This window comes from Cydia strobilella, chromosome 11 (genome assembly GCF_947568885.1).
Source record: "Cydia strobilella chromosome 11, ilCydStro3.1, whole genome shotgun sequence".
Taxonomy (NCBI): domain Eukaryota; kingdom Metazoa; phylum Arthropoda; class Insecta; order Lepidoptera; family Tortricidae; genus Cydia; species Cydia strobilella.
The window spans coordinates 5465776-5479200 of NC_086051.1; the positions used below are offsets into that span (position 1 = coordinate 5465776).

At 34.2% G+C, this 13425-nt stretch overlaps 4 protein-coding genes and 1 pseudogene across 5 annotated transcripts in view; 3 read left to right on the plus strand and 2 right to left on the minus strand.

Annotated features, from left to right (window-relative positions):
* The window catches only part of LOC134745383 (adenosine 3'-phospho 5'-phosphosulfate transporter 2), a 423869-nt gene that overhangs the window by 224679 nt on the left and 185765 nt on the right, over window positions 1-13425 (plus strand). The gene's annotated exons all lie outside the window — the stretch shown is intronic.
* The window catches only part of LOC134745355 (tonsoku-like protein), a 431809-nt gene that overhangs the window by 118512 nt on the left and 299872 nt on the right, over window positions 1-13425 (plus strand). The window lies entirely within an intron of this gene.
* The window catches only part of LOC134745351 (axotactin), a 156066-nt gene that overhangs the window by 92250 nt on the left and 50391 nt on the right, over window positions 1-13425 (minus strand). The gene's annotated exons all lie outside the window — the stretch shown is intronic.
* The window catches only part of LOC134745353 (uncharacterized), a 187840-nt gene that overhangs the window by 45370 nt on the left and 129045 nt on the right, over window positions 1-13425 (plus strand). Inside the window, exon 2 of the mRNA XM_063679376.1 lies at window positions 165-202. The gene's annotated coding sequence lies outside the window, so the exon portion shown is untranslated. The remainder of the gene's footprint in view (window positions 1-164; window positions 203-13425) is intronic.
* The window catches only part of LOC134745675 (uncharacterized), a 61688-nt pseudogene that overhangs the window by 35955 nt on the left and 12308 nt on the right, over window positions 1-13425 (minus strand).

Below are 13425 nucleotides of genomic sequence, written 5' to 3' on the forward strand. Positions count from 1 at the left end.
CCGTAAGGGGCGTTACTGTTTACATTTAATCACATTCATCACAACATCTTGCCTTAACCCGTGGAGCGCCCTAGTATGATACTAAAATACTAACTCCATACTAATGCTCCACGGGTTGTTTTTCTTTTTGCATTTTCTAATCATGTTTTTTTTTTTAATTACAGATTGTGAGCGGTTTTGTGGCGTTCTTCTATCATTCAAGGTAAGTTTTTAAATTGCTTTTAAATTGTATTATTTTTTATTAAAACTTGATAATGAATTTTATAATAGTTTTGCTCGTATAAAACAGACGTCTGATACTAATTGAACATAATATTGAAACACATATTAAAAATTATTTCATTATTATTCGACTCAATATTTTGCAAGGTCTTGTTTTTTTGCTACACGAAATCACAAAAACAATCAATGGGTATTTAAAAATTTGATTAGAATTTGTAAAGTTTTACAAAAACAGAACTTACCAAGTGTAATGTAATTATATATACAATTAAGGAAGTCGTATCTTGTAAAAAAATCCTATGGAAGTGGCGTCCTTGGCACTACTTGGTTCCGTCGGAAATGACGGCGGCTTTTTATTATTATTATGAATGCTAGAATTGCCAGTGGGGGCAGTGGGTATGTAGGTATGTATTGTATAAGTAGCACATGTAGTGGACTGGAGTACGCGCCAAATAAATATACGCGTCTAAATAAAATCTTATGAAAACTCTTCACTCTTTCTCCATCAAGTAGTTAGCCTGAAGACATAAGAATTTAAAATTCTACGGCTACTTAACCAATGCAAATTGTGAGGAGGTGGGTGAACAGCGAATGAATAGGCAGATAAGTGATATCTACTCAAAAACACATATTCTCAATGCTCTTTGATCATAATCTCGAAAAGAAACTCCTCTTTAATGTAGCCAAATGCTGTGTATGCTCATTCAGCCGAGCTGCAGAACCTCTACTTGCGCAGTATACGCTCGGACCTGATACGATTGACAGAGTCTCTTCTGTGAACCTTACGTTACTTCGCGCCTTACGTTCCACGATCATATACGAGCGCTAGCCGATAGTTGTTTCAAAAGACTGGGCTTCGTGATTCGCAACTTTAAGGACTTCCGTGATGTTGAGGCCATAAAGCTTGTCTTTAACGCATTGGTGAGAAATTTTGTAAAGGAGTGAATTTTCTGTACGGTAGTACTATTGGTTATTCTGTGGTGAGAAGCAAGTTGGAGACCTCGTCAGTTGTGTGGATCCCGTATGAGTCTACTTACGCCTTACTTCTAGAGAAGATTCAAAAGGCTTTTCTTAGATTTCTGTATAAGAAAATATATGGGTTTAATCCATTTTTATATCCAACCAAGTTTTTGCTCGGAACACTCGGTTACAACTCTCTAGAAGTAAGGCGTAACTGCAGCTTGCTTGCTACCGTTTTTCGCATGCTGCGTGGCGAATCAGACTGCCCAGAACTTGTGAGTCGCGTGCTCAGACTGCACGTGCCGGATATCCCTAGGATTAATCTGAGACCGCGGGCGCGCCCACTGTTGGCGGTGCCAGCGGCGCGCACTGTGTCACGCAGAAATTCGCCGCTCCCTCGAGCATTGACATTACTCAATGCGCTCCTGACGTCGGCACCTGATTGTGATTTGTTTGCATGGAGATGGACGACTGTGTACCGTGAGTGTCTGAAGTATTGCGAGACGATCGATGATAGGCCTTCCACAGTCGGTGTATAATACTATGTTGTGATGTGTTATTTCTGTTCCTTCCTGTTGTATTTTGTATCCTGTACCTATTTTTGTATTATATTTTTCTTGAAATGAAATATTCTGTTAGCTAAGTTTCTCGGCGCATTGGTTTTTGCTGTAATGCCGTTTAACATTCATTGTATTAAATAAATAAATAAATAATTGTTTAATAGATAGGTATATTAGGTACCTATCTATTAGAACCAAAAGCTACTAAAATGAGCACAAATGAATATTTTATTTAAACCGCAACAAAAAGTAAAATATACCTACTTGTGAATTTGAAGTAAAAATTTCTCATAAAAGCCAACGTATTAAAAAATGCAACATGACGAAAACTTATTCTAAAAAATCTAGCCCTTAGGATCAATGAACCTAACAGCTGCTGGGTACGCGTAAAGCTGCGAACTAGTCCATAATTACAGGCCTGGGAGGTGGTCATTGGTCACAGTACAATAATTAGAGCCCAGCAGGCGTACCAACAGTACCCCTCGAGAGTTCACAAAATACTGGTCATAAAAGGCTTCGATAGTGTGGTTAAAGTTCAATGAACTTACAGAAAGAAATGAAGATCTCATCTGTTTCGACAACATTGTAACGAGATTCCCCGGGGCTGAATGATTGTTTTGTCATAGATAGAGATAAACTTTTATTGTGTGATAATCAAGTAATTAAGTTTCATTTAGATTACATTGAATGAAATAAAGTTAGACTGTAGCGATCGTAATAAGCTTTGTAATAAAACATTTTTATTTAAATAATAGTGCAAAACGTTGGGTTCTATCCAATTCTGATAACACTTAGTGAACCAGGTAGACTTCATAGTGTTTTCAGTCATAATAAACATTATAAATCCGATTCCATCACAGTCGCATCGAAACTTATTATTATTAATCTGAAAGGTCTAAATTCTGTGACAATAAATAAGAAAGCTATTATCAAGTTAGTATTTATGTTGTGACACAATCGCAAAATTATCAATTTCACGACTAAAACCGGTACGAGTATATCACGGAGAAAATCGAAATTCGAATGCACCTGGCGCTTTCGCCAATCTAACGCGCTCTTATGTCTACTCTTATGGTCTTATATAAGACCTTATAACTCGGGGGTCTCGGTCACCGTGTGACCCTTATGACAGGTTTCTTATTGGAGGTTACGCTTTATATTTGTAGATGACTTAGATTATAGGGTTTGACAACGTGTTAGATTTGTTGACATTTAAAATATCTATTTATGAAAAAAGTAAATATCGGGACGCGATTTAGGTCTGCCATAGCCAACATTGTTGGACCCACTCTGTTGAGCTGCATACACTATCGCAAATCTATATATACAATTCTACATGACATAATTTATCAAATGTTAACAACCAAATCATCATTAAATAACGTGTAAGGCTTGTTCGCTGATCATTTTATGCTTATTTGTCTTAATGGATTTTACGACTATAATGGTAGTTACATAAAATGACATCCACATCCTTGATGTTGTTTTATTATTATTAGGTATATTAAGAATAAGAAGACTTTCAACATTAGTTATCGAAGCGTAAAGGAAATTGACATAACGCAGATTTTGAGCGGCGCTTTCTCATGATTCGAACACGTTCGGTTAGTGTAAAATTCGATAGGAAAGCTATTATATAATATTTATTTATGTACATTTTACAAATTCATTGTATAACAAAACTTCCGTGAGACACAGACATATTAAATATGTTAATAACGGGTCACTTACGTGTTTTAAGTCGAAAACGCTCGACATGTTTCACTCCGTTGTTAAAACACGTGAGTGACCCGTTATTAATATATTTAATAATTAATTGTATGTTAGGATGTTAGACTAAAATATGTAACAAACGGATCTGAATTTGTGAAGTGAAGGATAAAAGAAAAAATAAATATTAGGAAAACATTATCAGTCTTGTTCATAAGTAGGGTAAAAATACTAAAGTTGATCATGACCATTGTCAATTTCATAGTTTACTGAATTGATATCGCACCAAGTAAGGCGAATGGCCAGAATGCTGGACGTGAATGCATAACTAATGCTAATAAAACTCTATCGACTCGGAAATAAGGTTCACTTTTGTATCAGAGACACATCCAAAGCCCTACCATCAGATAAACCTATGTCAACTTGTCATTATAACTTCACGCATCGTGTACCTTAGGATTTACAAGCATTTAATATTACCGCCTATTTATATCGACATCCAATACCTACAGAGCTCAGTGTAACCCCGGGTCAGAGCAGACTGGTCACACATACAAGTCAATCCTGTTCGAGCCAGCATTTCAGACGTCAGCGTTTAGAAGATTATACGTTTTGACAGCTGTCAAATTATAGCCTTATATAATCGATTGGCGGCATAATCGATTATTCGTTTCTATAATGCAATCGATAAGATTTGTCTCGAAGATGTGACTTTCTGCATTCTTTGTTTTTGCTGCAAATGAAGCTGTGGCTATAATAACAAGTTTTGGTTTGGGTGCTTATTGATTTATAAAATCGTTATGTCGTTTGTTATGTGTTGTTGCGATAATCCATATTTAGAGATTTCAACTAGCTTTTGCAAATTCATTTACATTATTATTTTGTTTTTGTATTTCGTGGGCTGAATAATGGAACAAAATAGGCAACTTTTGAATAAAAGTAGGTGCCTTATCTATTTACTTTCCGGCAACTTATTCCGTCATTAACTATTATATTAATGCTTTGATAATTAGTCAATATAAATAAGTAAATAATATATATGTAAAATTAAAACACGCCTATTGTATAGTAATTATAGTCGTAAGGTAATACCTACAAACTATTTACTAATTAGGTATGGCTATTTTTATTGGATACCAATGTATATTTATTATATACGTTACTGCATTGATGGCTAACTTTGTCGACTTTAAATTACCGGTTGAATCTATCTATATACTATTATGTATATGATAGGTCCAAGAGCGTAAAGCAATTATGTGTACGTATTTGGCAAAAATATCAAAACGATGTTATTCAACATTTGCATGTAGACCATAATGAACAGCCTCTGCATCGCGTGTCTGTTTCATTCTGCAATTTTACTGTCAATCCTTTTGAAGCCTTTGAAATTATACCCGCAGTTTTAAAGCGGGTTTAAGACAAGTAGCTTCAGAATACCAAAACAAACGTTGTCTCTTTCATTCAATGAGACAATGAGTATTTATTAAAAAATATCATTGGCTAAGTAGTTTTTAATTATCTAAAAATCAAAACATATTTATTTTTCGAAAATGATACAGTAAATTATACTTATAAGAAAAACAGTACAGCGATCTTCACATTAGGCTAGGCATTGATCGTAGGAATCTAAATTGAAGAGAAGCAACAGAATCTGTTCTGGCGGTTCTTAAGGCGCTAGTCGCTATTGTTGGCCGTAAACTCTTACTTTCTAGAGTATATATCTGCTTAACGGTTCAACAAAAAAATATGAAAAATATATATATATTAATCTATATTTTATGTACAACATTCGTAACGTTTGACTTTTTCCCTGTGACTTTAAGTTTCTGCATAGAAGGAACATTACGACGGGCCGTTTTGCGACTAACTTTGCTTATATCTCCTAAACGGTTTATTCGATTAAAGTTATTTTTAAACTAAAATAAATGTTTTAACAGGCACTACAATTGCAACGTTTCATAATGTTAAAAAATAATATTTTTTTAAAGAAATCGAATATTATTCAAGATTTCGTGCGTATGTAGCTCGGTATTTATTTGTAAGAAACAGATAAAATACAAATTAACTAATTGAGGCTTGTAAAGTATAATGCATAAGGGAATATATTTTTATTATAATTTACGACCTCCACTAAACGCATGATCTACTCATACTCAAACGACAAAATATCTGCAAAAGATACACAAATACGAGCATAGCGCCAACCGCGCGCCTCTGGGCTGTAGCTTATTCTTTGAACGTCGTTGTGGTAAATTCACGTACGATCGCAGTGAGCGGGGTGCGGGTACAGAGACGCTGAGACGCTCAAGGACACATCAGCGACTATCGTCTTAATATAACAGTCGCTTGTTACGTGAAAGGTGGAAGGTATAAATTAAAAATGTATAAATCATCAATGCGTCAGCCCAGTAGTTGATCAATCAAAACTCGGCAAAGAAATTTGGATCTTTTAACGTGTATAATAACATGGACCATTAAAAACAATTTACAGTACTGCTAACAAAAGATATTTCGGAATCAAATGCAATCGATCATCGTGATCGGCCCTTTTAGAATCGAGACAAGCCCCTTGAGCATAATTCCTGCCTTACATAGGTAATCCCTAAAATATATATCGTTGCTAAACTTGAACGTGGCTCTTAAGTCAATATCCATTAGTGCTATAATTTTGTCTGGGAAGTGCATAGTTAAGTTGGTGATGTACGTGTATACTAGTAATTTGGATGAGGCCTTTACCATCGATGATGAAAACGCGATACGTGGGCCGTAAGGTTTGAATAATTTTCTCATTACCGAGTTAATGGTGGATCTCGAAATTGGCTCGAAATTCGCGCCCCAAGTAATTGTAGAGCATTTCTTGAACTCTTTTGTGCATTATTAAATAATCAGACATTTGGGGGTTTAGATCATTGTATGTTAAATTTCATATTTAAGATTTACAGCAGTAATTTGAGTTCGAAAGTAATCATTCTCGGTTGAGCGCTATTCAAATGTTGATAACGGAAGCTATACGGTAAAAATCAGTGATGATGCTCGATGGTCTTTAGTTTATAATGACTATGATGACCTAGCTTTTACAAGGATAGCGGTATCAATGGACTTCAATCAAATGGTCGGTTAGTGAGATGACGTAGTAATCAACGGTAAGGTTAATGCGCTTTAAGATAATACAAAGAAGATACGTCAACACTTGATAATTTCTACGTTTTACGATCGTCTGATAAAGATGGTGGATAAAATGAACTTCCACGTTTAGTTTAACCATATCTGCGCTAGAAGTTTTTTTTTGTTTCCGTAAGTGTCGGATATCCTCTAATTTACACAGAACCGGTTTGTATCTATATATGTAGCAATATAATAATATGTGAGTTTTTCAACACGTCTTTTGTATAAGGGGACATCATTAAAAAGTACCTTTGACCCGTAATACATAGTTAATTACATAAAATTAGTTCGATGTTGACATAATATGTAATACCTATCTACACAAAAATACAGTATCATTGTAAACATTTCCTTTATTATTTTAGATTGTCTTTGCGCAATAACCACGCAACCATTAAAAACGATATTTATTACTGATCAAGAAACTAAAACAATAACCGTATAATTACTTCATCCACCATTCAAGGAAAAGTCCTTGTCAAAAAAATCGGAAGTTCTTATACCTCGTATCAAGAGTTCCCATAAACATGATCGGCGAAGAACGGACATCCTCCGGTATCTACATTGGACCTTGTGCGGCGAATTAAAATATGTACACAATTTTGAATCTTATTCGCCTAGAAATAAGTTACAAAACAATAATTTGTTGCTGTACAGATGAGAGCACCGGACCGTGGTTCCGTGGCATTGTCCCCGCTGTGTTGTACTTTGCTGTTGTGTACATCAACTTCGTTTATCTAATCATACCGGTGCTTGATGATCCTATTGTAGTATATTCTGGAAAACATTCGTAGTTTGTTACTGACAGCTAAACATGTAAAAGTATGAATGAAGATTTTGTTCAAACGCAAGAAATCAGTCGGTAAAAGTTTTTCTTGCTTTATTTATAACAGACACTCGAGTGACTCAAGTAATTCTATATAAATTGTTCCTCGTATATTTGTAGCTTGTCTTGCTCTGCGGCCTTCTGTTCGTACTTCCACACATGAATGAAGTTGCTATATTAAATTACGATGTAGAAAGTGGGAAATTATACGAAGGAATCTACTTCTACGGCTATTTATCTGGTTCTTGCTATGCAACTTTAAGAACACAATCGTTTTGTTCAATAAGCAGAAAATCAAGTTCAAGACAATTTTTCACTAATATCCGTCATTTTATTTGCCTTTAAGATTTTTCGAATTGGCTTTAGCTCGCTGCTCGAGAGTTACATTGTTTTCCTATGTTCATACTCATATGCTCATTTTTCACCATTATCATCTAACCAGCTCAATGGCCTAACAACATTGTACTCGTATTGTCGTCTAAGTATAACATAAAATTTTTTTTTGACAAGGACTACATAAAAATGCAGATATCTAGACTAATTTCAAACTCAAGCGATACTTTTAATTTAAGATCATTAGTCAAAATTATGTGGTTATTATAATTTTCTGCCAGAGTGCAGTGAGCTATCAAGATCACAAAAGGTCCGGTACTTTCATCGCGTCAATGGGTACATAGAAAGCGTTTCACCCCGCTTCATCGCTTGTGACTTTTAAATCCAATGGTAAATCTTTCTCAATATTTGCTAGTTTTCGCGCGGTCGTCGACTTTAATGCGTGTTGAATAAATGCAAAATTGTGTTGATTCTTCTAATCAAGCATTGCACAATTTTGTGCTTACTCGTATATTTTGCTTGCCAAAATAATTATGATTAAGTGTGCAAATGAACCCTAAACACCTAAGGTCTTTGGAATGAACAACTTTTCTTTTTCAAAATGGCAAAAAAGAAATAGAAGGATAATGAAAATATTTATTGATAACAATTATTACTAGCGCTGGTGGCCTAGCGGTAAGAGCATGCGACTTTCAATCCGGAGGTCGCGGGTTCAAACCCCGTACCAATGAGTTTTTCGGAACTTATGTACGAAATATCATTTGATATTTACCAGTCGGTTTTCGGTGAAGGAACACATCGTTAGGAAACCGGACTAATCCTAACACCTTCCTGGGTTGGAAGGTCAGATGGCAGTCGCTTTCGTAAAAACTAGTGCCTACGTCAATTCTTAGGATTAGTTGTTAAGCGGACCCCAGGCTCCCATGACGCGTGGCAAAATGCCGGGATAACGCGAGGATGATGATGATGAATTATTACGTCATTTTGTTAACCCACGGTTGTAAAAGTTGTATATCTCATTACCTACATAATTATGTTAATGTATTTTAGTGTGACACTAACGACCTAAATTTGTAATTCTGTATTAAACCGATATCAAAACAACCGATTTACAATGATTGTAGTTTGTAAAAACTAATGATTTATAGGCTCAAGCGATTTCTCTGTCGAAGTAAATTAAGTCAAAGCAATCGTATAAAAATCGACAACACGCATTGGCAATTTGACGATAATATGGGTTATTGAGTTAAGTGTATTATAGAAATATAAAATGATCAAAAAAAAGAAAACGATCCAAGGTTAAGACAAGGAGCTCGCGTGCCAGGCGTTCTGTAGTCACCATTTGTTTCAATACTAGAAGCTAGGTTTGGCAGTGTTATATGGAAAGATTGAGAACGGACTAGATTTGGATACCTACTACGAGTATGCATGTCTAAATAAAAAATGGAATGAGTAATCAATCTTTGAAGACAGACTATATATTTATTTAGTAAACGTTCTCAATATACTTGTATAAGTATGCATTTTACTTAAATAATATAAATTCTACTGAGTTATAAGATAGTGTAAAAAGTGATAATAAGCGAGTTTCGTACGTACTGCTAATTTTATTTTATCTTGGAAAATGTAATGTAAACATATAAATATAGACAATAATAGACATTATAATATTGGAATGGTAAATGCAGTTTAAAATTGAAACGAGTAAAATACACTGTGAAACTTCTAACAATATATGAGTAGGTATTTCTGACAATATATATTAGGCAATCAACACGAATTTTAGCAATCAGACAATCAAAGTCTGTGTTAATATACCTAATAGAGCAATCAGCGCAATGTTTTTCATTTCACATGTTACCTCTAACTATACTCACTGTAACCAAAGATAGATATAACTCCGTAATAGATGGACACAGTCTAAGGAAAAAACGTGCCTCGAAAATCAAGAAAATTTGATTCTCGTTCAGAGGGCGCTACTAGCTTTGGCTTACTGTCGTATAGATGGCGTTGACGGTTTCGTTTGTTATTTAACAATTTTAACGCATATCAGTGAAAGAACATGGGTCAAAATCATAAAAATAATTAATGCAAATAAAAAAAATCATTTATCCATATTTAGATACATTTTATCGTATTTTTATAAATATTTATTTTTAGTTTTAAAGTGTGTCGACAGATGGCAGTGAATTTACTGGGGTTACAAAATTTAATATGACAGTACCGCTCTAGTATATCTATAAGTTACTGTATGCTGTATCTATTTAAAGATCTGATCAAATAAAGCTTACATTTACCAAAGATAGATATAACTCCGTAATAGATGGATACAGTCTAAGGAAAAAACGTGCCTCAAAAATCACGAAAATTTGACTCTCGATCAGATGGCGCCAGTACCTTTGGCCTACTCTCGTATAGAGGGCGTTGACGGTTTCGTTTATTATTTAACAATTTTAACGCATATCAGTGAAAGAACATGGGTCAAAATCATAAAAATAATTAATGCAAAAAAAAAATCCATATTCAAATACATTTTATCGTATTTTTATAAATCTTCATTTTTTAGTTTTAAAGTGTGTCGATAGATGGCAGTGAATTTACTGTGGTTACAAAATTTACTATGACAGTACCGCTCTATAATATTATATCCTCTTTGCATTTACTGTACAAATTACAACGATTATAGTAATCGGCTATGTTCTATACGAGTATGCAACAAAAGAGCCATATGTCTCAATTTTACCTATCGTTTGGAAAGTTTGCTAAAAATAACTAATTCAGTTGCTAAAAATAAGGTACACCAAGGTTACACGTGTCATTATAGCTACATAGCTACAAGTCTTTTTATTTCGTGACTTCACGATTTAAGGAAATTTGGTCACAAATAACATCGAGTCTGGTTTGCGTATAATGCTAATTTAGTTTATGTACAACTTTGGGGTGGACCGTTGTCCGTTACGGAAAATGTAGCTCAACAAATTTGAGACTGAGACACACAAACACAGATTTACCTTCATTGTTTACCGTAAAACAAGCTCAAAAACTTAAAATAAAAAAAAACAATGTGTGGTACAGTCAGCTGCAGAGAAAAGAAACCCCCCCTCCCCTCCCCATCCCTGAATGGAAGTTTGTATGCAAAGGTGCTAAGTGAATAGTATCGTTAACTGTACATTTAAGGATAACTAGTTTATAGAGGCTTCATATCTCCTGCCACAGGTATTGTATACCTACTAGGAGATCTTTACCATTGTAGAATAACCTGTATGTTTTAAAAGAAATAAACATTTTTCATTTTCATTTTCATTTTCATATCACATTCACTTTGTCAAAACTATTTTGAAATAGTATTATAAACCCAAGAAATAACTAATACGTTCGTACTTTCTAGATGCTTACACTCGCATAGTTTCGATATCCTTTGTACTCGCGTCGTGACTGACTCATTTAGACGAGAACGCTAATCATTCTGTTTTTGCGAGCCTTGTATAGCCACGTTCATAATTTTGCACCTTTTTCTATTGCAATAAGGCGAAAAATGTATACATAATTATATTTGTCTGACTATACGTTTTATTGGTGAACGGTGAGGGACTTACATTTGAAGTGACATCGCTCTGAAATTTACCTTGACTCGTGAACTGTTCTGCCGCTTAATGCAAAGTGAATACAGGAATGTATGTTAAACATAAGTTCTGAGTTTAAGTGTCTTTCTAATTAGCGTTTCAAATTTTGACGGAAAAGGAAAACTCAGATCTCATCACAAGTATCTTGTAGGAGTTGATTTTGCATTTTTTAGCTCTTTGTAATTTTTTAACTATATTAATCTAAAAAAAAAACTGTAATAAATGTCATATATTAAAGAAAAAGTGACGAAGCCCTGAAGCTGAGCTGAATTTTTTTTTCTTTTTCTTTTTTTCTTTAATATATGACATCTATTACAGTTTTTAATTTATATATAGTAGTGTGACTACTTAAAAAACACAAATCAAAATATTTAATAAAATAATTTGATTTGTTCCCAAAACTTGTTTATATTAATCTAATTTTTATACGAGCCCTGCGTGCAATGTAACACAGTAAAAAGTGATCAAACGTATAAAATAATATTCTCTTGTAACTTTTCTTCCTTAAGAGTTATTTGACTTGTGCGATATTTATAAAAACCTAGCCGTTTTAGGAAAAATTTAATAAAATTGATGTCGTGGTGTCACTTACACATATCGAAATAAAATAAAAAATATATATTTTACCAATATCCAAGTGGAACTTGTGCAATAAAACAGGTATTAGCATACGTAGTAACGAAATATGGTTAAATCATTTTGCATATGATATCGAGTCCTTAAATTATAAAGCGAATAAAAGAAATAAAAGCAATGAAACAAAACATTTAATGGCTATCAGAGTTAAAGAAACAAAAGAAGTAATTGGACCTTGTCATTGTTACCTTTCTTCCGCAATTCGAGGTCAGCCGTGACGGATTGAAATTCTCGATCTAAATATTTCTACCAAACCAACCAGTACTGTAAACCCTTCGTTCCAAGCGGAACACATGAAACCATGGAACTTCTTATAATGGATATCCATCCTCAAACATGCGAAAGACCGTCCACTGTAATGGCAGTGATTTCTGAAGTGGCTCATCATCAATTGGTGCGCTTTCTGGACCATGAAACTGCTTCATTGGCATTAAATTGAAGATTACAGTGTCTCCACCAACGAATTCAATTTTTACCATAATTTTGAAATTACCATTTAGTATTATATTGTTGTGAATTCATTGGTTTTATTTAGATCAAACTTCACTTGAGCTTGTGGCATTTAGAGTTTTCAACGATTAAATCTCATCAAAATCAACTTTATAATTGTATTGATTAGGCTTAGAGTATTTTTTGATATTAACTTCCAAAGTAATTTTTTGTTCAATTCAGAACATAACCTGCATATTCTTTTTCTACATACATATATAAATAAAGCGCGGTTAAAAACATTTTAGAAACTTTATGTACATTTCCACCGACAAGAGCAAAGCTCTTAAGTTATGATGATGATGGTGATGTTCATTTCATTCGTCATTGTTGTTAGTAAACCGAAGTGATGATAATCAATCAATGATAGTATCTTGTAATGAAAACTGATTTTTAGGGTTCCGTACCCAAAGGGTAAAAACGGGACCCTATTACTAAGACTCCGCTGTCCGTCTGTCTGTCTGTCACCAGGCTGTATCTCATGAACCCTGATAGTTGAAATTTTCACAGATGATGTATTTCTGTTGCCGCTATAACAACAAATACTAAAAAGTACGGAACCCTCGGTGGGCGAGTCCGACTCGCACTTAGCCGGTTTTTTTATATGTACCCTTCATAAAGTAACTCGGAAAATTACTATTATATTTGCAATTTAAGTAGAATTATCACCATTATATACTACCTATTCTGACCAGAATTCTGATGAACGACTAATTAATCACTATAAGTACATTCGTTGGTTCGCCAGAAGATTGCTCGTAATATAGCCAACATGCACTCCAAGTTCCTACGGCAAGAGATTTGCATTTAGCGACGTCCATCTATGCGATTGACATCGTAAAATCTTGAATCTCAACTTTATCTCTCGATAGAACTTGTTAAGTATCATTCCTTCTGG